Source organism: Eleutherodactylus coqui, chromosome 1, assembly GCF_035609145.1.
Source record: "Eleutherodactylus coqui strain aEleCoq1 chromosome 1, aEleCoq1.hap1, whole genome shotgun sequence".
NCBI lineage: Eukaryota > Metazoa > Chordata > Amphibia > Anura > Eleutherodactylidae > Eleutherodactylus > Eleutherodactylus coqui.
The window spans coordinates 100,139,223-100,152,493 of NC_089837.1; the positions used below are offsets into that span (position 1 = coordinate 100,139,223).

The following is a 13,271-nucleotide window of genomic DNA, read 5'->3' on the forward strand; positions in this document are numbered from 1 at the left end:
TCCTCCCAGCCTCCTCACTCCATTACAATGACACATTCTGAGGAGCAGGCAGACTACCAGGAAGTGTTCCCGGGCCCCTGCCCAGATTGGGGAGCAAGGGTTCCGAATCCTCTCCTACTGGAGGAGTTTGTTGTGACCGATGCCCAACCTTTTGAAAGTTCCCGGGGTCCGGGGGATGAGGCTGGGGACTTCCGGCAACTGTCTCAAGACCTTTCAGTGGGTGAGGAGGACGATGACGATGAGACACAGTTGTCTATCAGTGAGGTAGTAGTAAGGGCAGTAAGTCCGAGGGAGGAGCGCACAGAGGATTCGGAGGAAGAGCAGCAGGACGATGAGGTGACTGACCCCACCTGGTTTGCTACGCCTACTGAGGACAGGTCTTCAGAGGGGGAGGCAAGGGCAGCAGCAGGGCAGGTTGCAAGAGGCAGTGCGGTGTCCAGGGGTAGAGACAGGGCCAGACCGAATAATCCACCAACTGTTTCCCAAAGCGCCCCCTCGCGCCATGCCACCCTGCAGAGGCCGAGGTGCTCAAAGGTCTGGCAGTTTTTCACTGAGAGTGCAGACGACCGACGAACAGTGGTGTGCAACCTGTGTCGCGCCAAGATCAGCCGGGGAGCCACCACCACCAGCCTCACCACCACCAGCATGCGCAGACATATGATGGCCAAGCACCCCACAAGGTGGGACGAAGGCCGTTCACCGCCTCCGGTTTGCACCGCTGCCTCTCCCCCTGTGCCCCAACCTGGCACTGAGATCCAATCCCCCTCTCAGGGCACAGGCACAACCGTCTCCTGGCCTGCACCCACACCCTCACCTCCGCTGTCCTCGGGCCCATCCACCAATGTCTCTCAGCGCACCATCCAGCCGTTGCTAGCGCAAGTGTTGGAGCGCAAGCGCAAGTACGCCGCCATGCACCCACACGCTCAAGCGTTAAACGTGCACATAGCCAAATTTATCAGCCTGGAGATGCTGCCGTATAGGGTTGTGGAAACGGAGGCTTTCAAAAGTATGATGGTGGCGGCAGCCCCGCGCTACTCAGTTCCCAGTCGCCACTACTTTTCCCGATGTGCCGTCCCAGCCCTGCACAACCACGTCTCCCGCAACATTGTATGCGCCCTCACCAACGCGGGTACTGCCAAGGTCCACTTAACAACAGACACGTGGACAAGCACAGGTGGGCAGGGCCACTATATCTCCCTGACGGCACATTGGGTGAATTTAGTGGAGGCTGGGACAGAGTCAGAGCCTGGGACCGCTCACGTCCTACCCACCCCCAGAATTGCGGGCCCCAGCTCGGTGGTGGTATCTGCGGCGGTGTATGCTTCCTCCACTAAACCACCCTCCTCCTCCTCGGCAACCTCTGTCTCGCAATCAAGATGTGTCGGCAGCAGTCGGTGTCGCGCGGCGTGGCAGCACAGCGGTGGGCAAGCGTCAGCAGGCCGTGCTGAAACTACTCAGCTTAGGAGATAAGAGGCACACGGCCCATGAACTGCTGCAGGGTCTGACAGAGCAGACAGACCGCTGGCTTTCGCCGCTGAGGCTCCAACCGGGCATGGTCGTGTGTGACAACGGCCGTAACCTGGTGGCGGCTCTGCAGCTCGGCAGCCTCACGCACGTGCCATGCCTGGCCCACGTCTTTAATTTGGTGGTTCAGCGCTTTCTGAAAAGCTACCCACGCTTGTCAGATCTGCTCGGAAAGGTGCGCCGGCTCTGCGCACATTTCCGCAAGTCCCACACGGACGCTGCCACCCTGCGCACCCTGCAACATCGGTTTCATCTGCCAGTGCACCGACTGCTGTGCGACGTGCCCACACGGTGGAACTCTACGCTCCACATGTTGGCCAGGCTCTATGAGCAGCATAGAGCTATAGTAGAATACCAACTCCAACATGTGCGGCGCAGTGGGAGTCAGCCTCCTCAATTCTTTACAGAAGAGTGGGCCTGGTTGGCAGACATCTGCCAGGTCCTTGGAAACTTTGAGGAGTCTACCCAGATGGTGAGTGGCGATGCTGCAATCATTAGCATCACCATTCCTCTGCTATGCCTCTTGAGAAGTTCCCTGCAAAGCATAAAGGCAGACGCTTTGCGCTCGGAAACAGAGGCGGGGGAAGACAGTATGTCGCTGGATAGTCAGTGCACCCTCCTGTCTATATCTCAGCGCATTGAGGAGGAGGAGGAGGAGGGGGAGGAGGATGAGGAGGAGGGGGAAGAGACACCTTGGCCCACTGCTGAGGGTACCCATGCTGCTTGCCTGTCATCCTTTCAGCGTGTAGGGCCTGAGGAGGAGGAGGAGGAGGAGGATCCTGAAAGTGATCTTCCTAGTGAGGACAGCCATGTGTTGCATACAGGTACCCTGGCACACATGGCTGACTTCATGTTAGGATGCCTTTCTCGTGACCCTCGCGTTACACGCATTCTGGCCACTACGGATTACTGGGTGTACACACTGCTCGACCCACAGCATAAGGAGAACCTTTCCACTCTCATACCCGAAGAGGAAAGGGGTTCGAGAGTGATACTATACCACAGGACCCTGGCGGACAAACTGATGGTAAAATTCCCGTCCGACAGCGCTAGTGGCCGAAGGCGCAGGTCAGAGGGCCAGGTAGCAGGGGAGGTGCAGAGATCAGGCAGCATGTACAGCACAGGCAGGGGAACACTCTCTAAGGCCTTTGACAGCTTTCTGGCTCCCCAGCAAGACTGTGTCACCGCTCCCCAGTCAAGGCTGAGTCGGCGGGAGCACTGTAAAAGGATGGTGAGGGAGTACGTAGCCGATCGCACGACCATCCTCCGTGATGCATCTGCCCCCTACAACTACTAGGTGTCGAAGCTGGATACGTGGCCTGAACTCGCGCTGTATGCCCTGGAGGTGCTTGCTTGTCCTGCGGCTAGCGTCTTGTCAGAGAGGGTGTTTAGTGCGGCTGGGGGAGTCATCACAGATAAGCGTACCCGCCTGTCAACCGACAGTGCCGACAGGCTTACACTCATCAAGATGAACAAAGCCTGGATTTCCCCAGACTTCTCTTCTCCACCAACGGAGAGCAGCGATACCTAAACAATACGTAGGCTGCACCCGCGGATGGAAGCATTGTTCTCTATCACCATCAAAAATGTGGACCTTTTAGCTTCATCAATCTGTGTATAATATTCATCCTCCTCCTCCTCCTCCTGAAACCTGACGTAATCACGCCGAACGGGCAAGGCTTAGTCATATAATTTTTGTAAACAATTTTTATACGTTTCAATGCTCATAAAAGCGTTGAAACTTTCACCTGAACCAATTTTTATTTTAACTGGGCTGTCTCCAGGCCTAGTTACAAATTAAGCCACATTAACCAAAGCGATTAATGGGTTTCACCTGCCCTCTTGGTTGGGCATGGGCAATTTTTCTGACGTACATTAGTACTGTTGGTACACCAATTTTTTGGGGCCCTCACCTACAGTCTAATCCAATTAATTTTTTGCCCACCTGCATTAAAGCTGACGTTACATCAGCTGTGTTGGGCACTGCAATGGGATATATTTATGTACCGCCGGTGGGTTCCAGGGAGCCACCCATGCTGTAGGTGCACACGGAGTTGTAACTGCATGTGTCTACTGCTAAAGAATCCCAATCTGACTGGGGCATGCAGTGTGGGCCGAAGCCCACCTGCATTTAATCGGACGTTACCTCAGCTGTGATGGGCACTGCAATGGGATACATTTTTGTACAGCCGGTGGGTTCCAGGGAGCCACCCATGCTGTGGGTGCACACGGAATTCCCATTGCGGATTTGTACCTGCCTGTGACTATTTATAAAAAAACGCGGTCTGACTGGGGCATGCAGACACCTTGACAGAATGAATAGTGTGTGGCACATAGGTTCCCCATTGCTATGCCCACGTGTGCAGCTCCTGATGGCAGTGGCACAGGATTATATTTCTCATTGCTTCTGTACAGCATTGTGGGCTATCGCCCCGCCCCTTTTAAAGAGGGTCGCTGCCTAGTCGTGCCAACCCTCTGCAGTGTGTGCCTGCGGTTCCTCCTCATGGCAGACGCACTTATAAATAGACATGAGGGTGGTGTGGCATGAGTGCAGCTGAAGGCTGCGCAGGGACACTTTGGTGTGCGCTGTGGACACTGGGTCGTGCAGGGGGGGGTTGGGCAGCATGTAACCCAGGAGAAGTGGCAGCAGAGTGTCATGCAGGCAGTGATTGTGCTTTGTTGGAGGTAGTGTGGTGCTTAGCTAAGGAATGCATTGCTAATGAGGGCTTTTCAGAAGTAAAAGTTGTTGGGGGGGGGGGGGGGGGCACTCTTGCCGCTATTGTGGCTTAATAGTGGGACCTTGAGATGCAGCCCAACCTGTAGCCCCTCGCCTGCCCTATCCGTTGCTGTGTCGTTCCCATCACTCTCTTGAATTGCCCAGATTTTCACAAATGAAAACCTTAGCGAGCATCGGCGATATACAAAAATGCTCGGGTCGTCCATTGACTTCAATGGGGTTTGTTACTCGAAACGAACCCTCGAGCATCGCGATAATTTCGTCCCGAGTAATGAGCACCCGAGCATTTTGGTGCTCGCTCATCTCTAGTAGGAACTGAAACAGGTCAACTAATCCATATATAACTCTGACTTCCTTAATTTTTAATTACATGAAATGTGAGAACTTTGTCAGTTTAGACATTAGTGATAAGCAATGAACTTCTTCCACTAGCGGTTTAGAAGGACTGAAAAATTCCCATACACTGATGTAGCAGGCAGAAGACCTTTAACTCAACCACAAGACAAAGTGACTAAAAATGATATATCTAAGCATGATGCAGACAGAAGAGCTGCGTACACATAGCCAGTATAGTGTCATACAGAGTTCTGGCAGTTCTATACTATGCTGCAATTTCATGTACAGAGATACAATCTGTAAGGACTTACAGTCTTCGATAGGCACTATATATCCAAAGGGTTTGTGATCCAGGTTGAAGTTGAAAAGAATTTGTTTCCTTAAATGAGGAAAACTGGCTTCTAGTTCATTGGGGCTTTTCAGCTAGCTCTGGATCAACATTGGGGTGGAAGGGGTAATAGGCTGAACTGGATGGACATACTTTTTCAGCTTCACATACCACATCACCAATCTGTAAAATCAAGATGTCATGATATGATCAAGGGCATACATAGAACACATAAAGCCCCATAGCATACCAGCTCTACACAGTGATAGTGATTACAGCAAAGTTATCACAGAAAACGTCCCAATGTGACATCACCCTAGGAGTCAGTCATAACTCGGTGTTTGCATCAGGGAACGTTACCTACCTATCATAAATGACTCCTCCTTTAGTTGGCATTGTTCACTTTCCTTTTTCTTCTCTATCCAGGCCCAGTCCGCTATGAAGACTTCTTTCTGCCATGACCCATCTCTGCAAACAAATTTCTATCTGGCCACTACTCCCAATTAAACTCTTAGTACTATTACACAGTACTAATGCCCTTTCTATAGCTCCAGTGAGCAACAGTGCCTCCTCTGTGGCCCCAATTTGTAATAATCCCCTCTCTCTGGCTCCAAATCTCTGGCCAGCAGTACGACCATTTTTTTTAGCTACTCACATGCACAGGACTGCCTGATGCTGGGTGCTCTTGACACAGGCCAACTCCTTCCCCATCTGTAATAGCCAGCTATGGGGTAGGAGCTAGGCTATGCAGAGCACACACAGCGTCAGGCAGTCTTTTATATGTAAGTAACTGAAGAAGATAGTTGTACTACTGGTAAGAGATTTGAAGGTTGGGGCCTGGTGAATGGGAAAAACAGCGAGACATCGACAGGCCACGTTGCAGTTGTGTGGTTTGCCGCCATGGGCGGCACTTCTAGAATTAGAACTATGAACACTATGCCAGCACCAAAGGATCTAAAAATCTCACTTGTGCATTTTACATGTGGGTTTGCCTTGCATGTGTTCCATTTGTATATTAACTTATATCTGTATTACTTTTATATCTAAAATTATGTAATAATAACAATTTGAAAAAGCTTCAGGGTATATTCACATGTGGCAAATTTGTTGCAGAAGTTTCTGCCACTGTTCTATGTATCTAAATGGGGTCTGTTAAAACCTATGCAAATCTTCAGTGTATGTGAACATATAGTTAGTGTAAGTTCACACTTGGGATTATTTTCTTGGCAAAAAAATGGCAAAAACCATAGCCGAAACACTGCAAAAAATGCCCCATTAGAGCATAGCCTTGAAATCAAGCATATACTTTCCCCTGCAAGGTCAGTTCTGATTTCTACAAGCTCTACTAATAAAAGTGTATTAACCATTTACACATAATGTAAAACTCATATGCACTAGTCTGGGTACCTCCCAACGAGAAGTGGACATTTTGGGTATTTTACCATTGTGCTCCTGTATGCCACCCTTGGTTCCTGATCTAAACTGGGGATACAGACAGGTAACAACAGGTAAATGCATTTTGTTAGACCGGGATGTCTCATAAAACAGGCAGCAATTAGAGATGAGCGAACACGTTCGGCCCCGCCCCTTTTTCGCCCGAACACCGAACTTTGCGAACACCTCGGTGTTCGGGCGAAAAAGTTCGGGGGCCGCCGTGGCAGCGCGGGGGGGGTGCGGCGGGGAGTGGGGGGGAGAGGGAGAGAGAGAGGGCTCCCCCCTGTTCCCCGCTACTGCCGCCCGCGCCGCCGCGCATCTCCCCGCCCCCCGGCGGCACCCGGACACTTACGCGCGAACACTGCAGTGTTCACTAAAGCCGGTGTCCGGGTGCGGATGTGTCCGTTACGGACACGTTCGCTCATCTCTAGCAGCAATGTTGCAACAAAGTGAACTTTGATCTGAGTAATAGAAAATATACTGTCAAGGAAGATGGTTTCTGTAGAATTTCTGTTTCACTTGTACTTCCCCTTAACATTTACAGTAAATGCTGAAAGTCTTGTACATGAGTAAGATCTACTGTATCTGGCTACATGACAGACTAACATCCCACTGAGAAAAACTTCACTATTGCTATCAACTTGCTGTGAAAAGTTTTGTCTATTTTAACCAATCTAGATGATTAAAGGCTTCTTCACAAAAGCGTATTTGTGTGGGCATTAGTGTGCACAAAATTTGCATATGTAATATGCAGAGATTAAAACCCATTGTTTTCAATGGGATCATTTTCACTTGCACTTTTGTGCATGTATTTCGCACATGCAAAAGAAGCAAAAACGCAACAGGCTTTATTTTGGTAAGCATTTGTGCACCAGAGGCTCTATAGGAGTGCACCAGATCTTATCATAGCACAGGTGTGTCCTGCACCAATGTGAGCCATCCCTGATGTAGTGGCCCGAAGGGCCCTACAGGGTAGTCAAAATGGTTACTAAGTCCTGGGGAACAGTTCTGTTTCCAGGTGTAACAAGCTAACCAGCTAGTCTGCCTAGCAACTGCATAGCTCTGATTGGCTGTTGGCATATAATTTTCTGATTGGTGGAGTGGAAGGAGTCAAATAAGGCCAGGGAAAAAGCCAGGGTGTGGTAGAGGAAGTGAGTCAGCAGAGAAAGGAGTGTAGCATTGGAAGTCGGAGAGAGCATGTGTGGGTGAGGAGCTTGTCCAGATGGAGCAGCACAGTGGGACAGTGAAGAGTCGGGAATCGGGTAGAAATGGGTACCCAGCAGCACCTAACAGGAGTGCAGAGACTATTTCATCCTTGCTGGAAGAAAACCCGATCCAGGGCAGGCCCCGCGGAAGCTGGACAGAGAGTGGCCAACCTAGTCTCGAGTCTAAATGGTCCCTATGCAGCTAATAGTCAGTGTGCCCTTCCGCAATCCAATGCTATTTCCTTCGACTCACCACAGATAACTTTCACAGACAGTCAGGACTTAAAGGGGTTGTCCCGTGAAACAAAGTGGGGTTATACACTTCTGTATGGCCATATTAATGCACTTTGTAATGTACATTGTGCATTAATTATGAGCCATACAGAAGTTATTCACTTACCTGTTCCGTTGCTGGCGTCCTCGTCTCCATGGTGCCGTCTAATCTTCAGCGTCTAATCGCCCGATTAGACGCGCTTGCGCAGTCCGGTCTTCTCCCTTCTGAATGGGGCCGCTCGAGCCAGAGAGCGGCTCCTCGTAGCTCCGCCCCGTCACGTGTGCCGATTCCAGCCAATCAGGAGGCTGGAATCGGCAATGGACCGCACAGAAGACCTGCGGTCCACCGAGGGTGAAGATCCCGGCGGCCATCTTCACAAGGTAAGTAAGAAGTCACCGGAGCGCGGGGATTCGGGTAAGTACTACCCGTTTTGTTTTTTTTATCCCTGCATCGGGTTTGTCTCGCGCCGAACGGGGGGGCTATTGAAAAAAAAAAACAACCCCGTTTCGGCGCGGGACAACCCCTTTAATCCAGTCTGGAGACTTCGGCTTGCAAGATTGAGAGAATTCAGGAATCACTGTATGCTGTTTTGTGTATTGGAACCTAGTAAAAGTTGACACTGCTTGCTGAACCAGCCAATTGAATTTCACTTTGTAAATCTGCAAGAATCAGTCAAAACTGTGTGCCTTCGGTTTTACTGCAACCTGTTTGGACTTACCTCTTTATTTCAAACCCACATCACACAAAAATGGCACTGGCGTCAGATGGAATTTATGCCATTGCTTTCATGAACTACCTTTGTGTAATTTGCATATTGCGCAAAGTAGCCACCACCACCACCAAGTCCACACGGAAATTCTGTGGCAATTCCACCCTATGTGAACCCAGCCTAAAAATAAGTGATGCAAAACTCAAATAAGTAGTCTTTGTTGGCCCTTAGAAAAGAAAACTACTGAGTGATTCTGGTTTTACAAAAAGGTTAAACAACAAAGAGCTTGCCACATGGCAATTATTCACCTGGCCAGAATTATACCACAAGAAGCAGCTTAAATTGCCGCTGTGGAATTCTCTACCAAAATCCACAGGTCTAAGGGTAAATTTTGATGAGGAATTGCAGACAGATTTAAGCCATTTTTAATTCTGCATAAAATTCTGCAGGTATTCGTAGGGATTTTGGGTGAAATGTACCATGCGGAGTGTCTTACAGATTAATTCCACCCCTGTTAAAGTAGCCCAAACTCTTGTGTCCCGAATAAGGTCTGACATTGACTTGCAGGAATGCTACCTTCCCATAGGCGGTGCTGCAGAGGTATTGTTTTAGCCTCCTATTAGCATATTTCCCAGAGGAGCATGCATGGGCTTATAAGGCCACCTTCACAAATGTGATTGTTGAACAATGCAAGAATGAGTGAAAACACAGAATTATGAAATCAATGATTTTCAATGGTTTTATTTTTTTTTAAATTAATTTATTTATTTTTATCCCCATGTTACTTATGGAGCCTCTTTTTTATCACATTGCAATGCACAAACTTGCTATTTTTGTGCGATGCTATGCGGTTTTCTCAGGAAAGAGCACAGCTGATGCTCAAAAGTCACAGGAACGATGGGATTTTGATTTTCTTGTGGCGATATTGCCAGTGTGAAGGAGCTCTTAGTCTCCTCAGACCTTCTAGGTGCTCTCCTTAAGGAAAAGCAATACCCTTCCTGACCCATGTCTATAGGCCTCTCAGTAGCCAAGCCACAAACCTACTGCACACTGATGAGGGGCAAACACCCCGAAACAGCTGTCTGTGTATGGTTATTCAAGCTTCCCATTCGCATATTTCCTAGAGGAGCAGCAATAGTCTAATAAGTCTCCTCACACCTTCTAGGTGCTCTTCCTAAGGAGAAACCATACCCTTCCTGACCGAATGCCTTTAAAAACGCATTTTCTAGATTCTCACCTGGATTTCTTTCTTGATAACCTAGAAGCAGTCAGCGATGAAGAAGGAAAAATCTTCCACCAAGATACCTGAACTAAGAAGGAAATATATCAAGGCAGGTTAAGAGGTTAAGGTCGGCTGCACACGAACGGATTTGCATTGCAGAATCCGCAGTCGGTGTCTGCACTGCACATATGAAGCAAATGCCGTTCATAGTGTGCTATAGAAAATAACTTCCTCCTGTACATGCAATCGCAATTCAACTCCGCGAGCGGGGGGGGGGGGGGGGGGGGGGGATCGCAGCATGCTAGGAATCTGCATGGATGGCTTTCATTGACCCTCGGCCCTTCCCTTTGACCCTTGACATACCTTCAATTCTCAAACTAATATGTTAAATAAACAGACTATATAATATATGTTAAGTTTTACATACGGGGATCCCTATAATAAGGGTTCATGCATACAGACGTGTAAAAGGTTGCGCGTGAGATTCTCGTGTGCAACTTGGATCAGACAGCACACACTCTTCCGGTCCATGTGCTGACCGATCTACGGGACACCACACATTGACATGTACTATTTTCAGCATTTTTTTTTTACTCGGACTAGTCGTCTGAGGAAAAACAGAGCCCCTGTGATTACACCTATTAAAATGAATGGGTGCTATTTCCGCCCGATTTTCAGATCGATTTTGCAGTTCAAAAATTGGACTGAAGAAGGGTCTGTGCTCACCCCGAGTGTAACTGTCCTTACCTTCTGGAGACGCTACTGCTATAGTGGGAACTTCTGAAACCTTTTCTTTTAGTAGCACTTTCTTGCTTCTAGGATGCAGTTTTGACTGTTTAGTTGTAAAGTTAGTCTTTCGTCAGGGATCCTTCAGTTCATTGACATCACTTGCAGACTATCTTGCTCCAAGGTACTATAACCCAAAAACAAGACTGAAATGTCATCTGCTGTGAATATGACACCTTTACAAGGAAATGAGATTAGAACTAGAGGCGTAAAAATGTAATAAAAAGTGCATTTTTATCAACTGATCTTAAGTATTGCCATCACATCATGAAATGCGTTTCCTGTTTTGCCAGATGCCAAATATAGATACAGATACCAGGCTAATGTTTTGAGTTCTGCAAAATGCAAGCCTTTTCAGCTGATATGTTTACTTTCTTGTAATCAATAGTGTGTATAAAAATCTTTAAAGGGGTTGTCCCGAGCCAAACCCGCAAAATTTTAAATCTGCACATTCCCCCAGTCACCCCCCGGCATAAAGCAGCCTTTTAAACCGTTTAAAAACCGCTTCCTACTTACTGTTGAGATGAAATAATAACTTATAAAGTTCAGCAGCTAAGATGGCGCCTGTGTTGTCCCGTCCCACGGTGCATCGCGCTTCCAGGAGGCCTTCATGCGGTCCAGCAGCAGCGGCGTTCTGGCTCCGCCCCCTTGCACGCGCCATCGCGTAGCTCCGCCCCGTCACATGTGCCGATTCCAGCCTCCTGATTGGCTGGAATCGGCACATGTGACGGGGCGGAGCTACGCGATGCCGCGTACAAGGGGGCGGAGCCAGAATGCCGGCTCGTGCCGGAGCGAAGAGATGGCAGAAGACCCTTCTGCGCAAGCGCGTCTAATCGGGAGCTTAGACGCTGAAATTAGACGGCACCATGGAGACGGGGACGCCAGCAACGGAGCAGGTAAGTGAATAACTTCTGTATGGCACATATTTAATACACGATGTATATTACAAAGTGCATTAATATGGCCATACAGAAGTGCTTACCCCCACTTGCTTTCACGGGACAACCCCTTTAAGTTAAAACTACCATCCAGTTTCGGGACAAAATTCTTTCCCAAGATAGGAAGAGGATATTGGTGGTGGTGGGGATTTACTGGCAGGTGTTTTTTTTATGTTCTAACACTCTTCTGATTTTTTAGTTTGAGGTCTTGTTTTCAGCCATCCAAGATGTCTGCGGCAATTTTCAAATTACTTAAGGCATACTTTGCATGCTCTCTGATTGGCCAATGCTGATTACATGAGCAATTCTGGCCAATAAGGGAGCAGATATAAGCTCTAACACTCTAAATGCACTATGGGGATTTAAATAGTCTGAAGATTGTGTTAGCCATCTTGGAAGACTGAAAACAGGCCCCAAAACCAGCAGATTGGAGGGACAGTAGAGAAGAACAGCTGCAGGTAATATTCCCCGCTCCTTCTTTGGTCCCGGGACATATTTTGTCCTGAAACCGGAGGGTTGCTTTCACTCAGCAGTTTTGTACAATGGGCCTTCTGATTGCAGCGGCCTGTCCTGGACTGTTCTAACTTGAAACCACATTTGCCCTACAATCCCACAGACACTGCCAATCTGTGCTGCATATAACTTTTTGGAAGATCTAGCCTATCTAGCCGTAAATTAATCACACTGTCTGTTCTGTTATGTATAGATGTTTCCTCAATTATAATCTGACTGAAGGCTCCTTCACGCGGCTGTGTTTGCGTGCGTTTTTGCGCATGAAAAATCTTTGTGTGCTTATCAGAGACTAGAACCCACTGATTTCAACGGATTTGTACTCATAAGTGTGACATGCGAACACAAAAAAATAGGTCCTGCTCTATTTTCCTGCATTTTGTGCAGCAGTAGCCCCTAGAAATCTATAGGAGATGCGCAAATATGCACAAAAGGAAGGATGAAACACCGTGTAAAACTCAAGAAAAAAAGACAGCTGGACCTTATTAGGCTTTAATAGCCAATGAATTCCACAGAAAGGGAGTGTCAGGCGCGTGTGAACTGACCCTGTGTGCGCAGATATTAAAATAATGTGTTGACACACGTGTGACCCACTGATTACATGGCTCTTCAAACATTGTTCATGCGCAAATACTTACATGTCCAAGGCCCGGGCAGCTGGGTGGAAAGTGAACAAACCTGATTATAGTTAATGGGGTCCACCTGGTGTTGTTTTGGTGCCGCCCAGTGACAGGGGCAATTGGACCGTGGACATTTCCCTTTCCTGCTCCCTGAACGGAGCAGGAAAGCAGAACCGTAAGCGTGAGTGTGACAGCTGCTTAAGCTTGATGAAGGAGTATTAAGTAGCCTTAAAAACTTGCATGTATCATTTTTCTGCTTAGCCAATAAAGGGGTCACCTCTATAATACTTCTGTCTTTTTATACGCGAGTATTTAACCTTATTGTGTCAGGATGTGAAAACCAAGTGTTCAATGTCTACAATTTAATATTACAGAACACTTAGGAGTACAGTTACAGGGAATACAGAGTAGCTGTCGCCCTCTAGCTACATAAGACATCACTATTATAAATATTAGCCCTATTTAAAAATGGAGAAAAACAGACCACCATCAAACAATTAGCGTGGTGGCCCACTGGAAAAAAATGGCCACTTTCATTAGGTCCTGTTAGATTGTATGTCAAAATTCCCGGCAACGTTTTGATTAACCCCTTAAAGGCCAAGCGCTTGGTCCCGGGCATTAAAATCCCACCCAATAACAGAAATACGG

The 13,271-nt window shown here is 48.1% G+C and overlaps 1 protein-coding gene across 1 annotated transcript in view; it reads right to left on the bottom strand.

The window, feature by feature from the left end:
- Nucleotides 1-10,673, bottom strand: part of LOC136610187 (G-protein coupled receptor 35-like) — a 60,686-nt gene extending 50,013 nt beyond the window's left edge. Inside the window, exon 1 of the mRNA XM_066589430.1 lies at nt 10,517-10,673. The gene's annotated coding sequence lies outside the window, so the exon portion shown is untranslated. The remainder of the gene's footprint in view (nt 1-10,516) is intronic.
- Between the last annotated feature and the right edge of the window lie 2,598 nt (nt 10,674-13,271).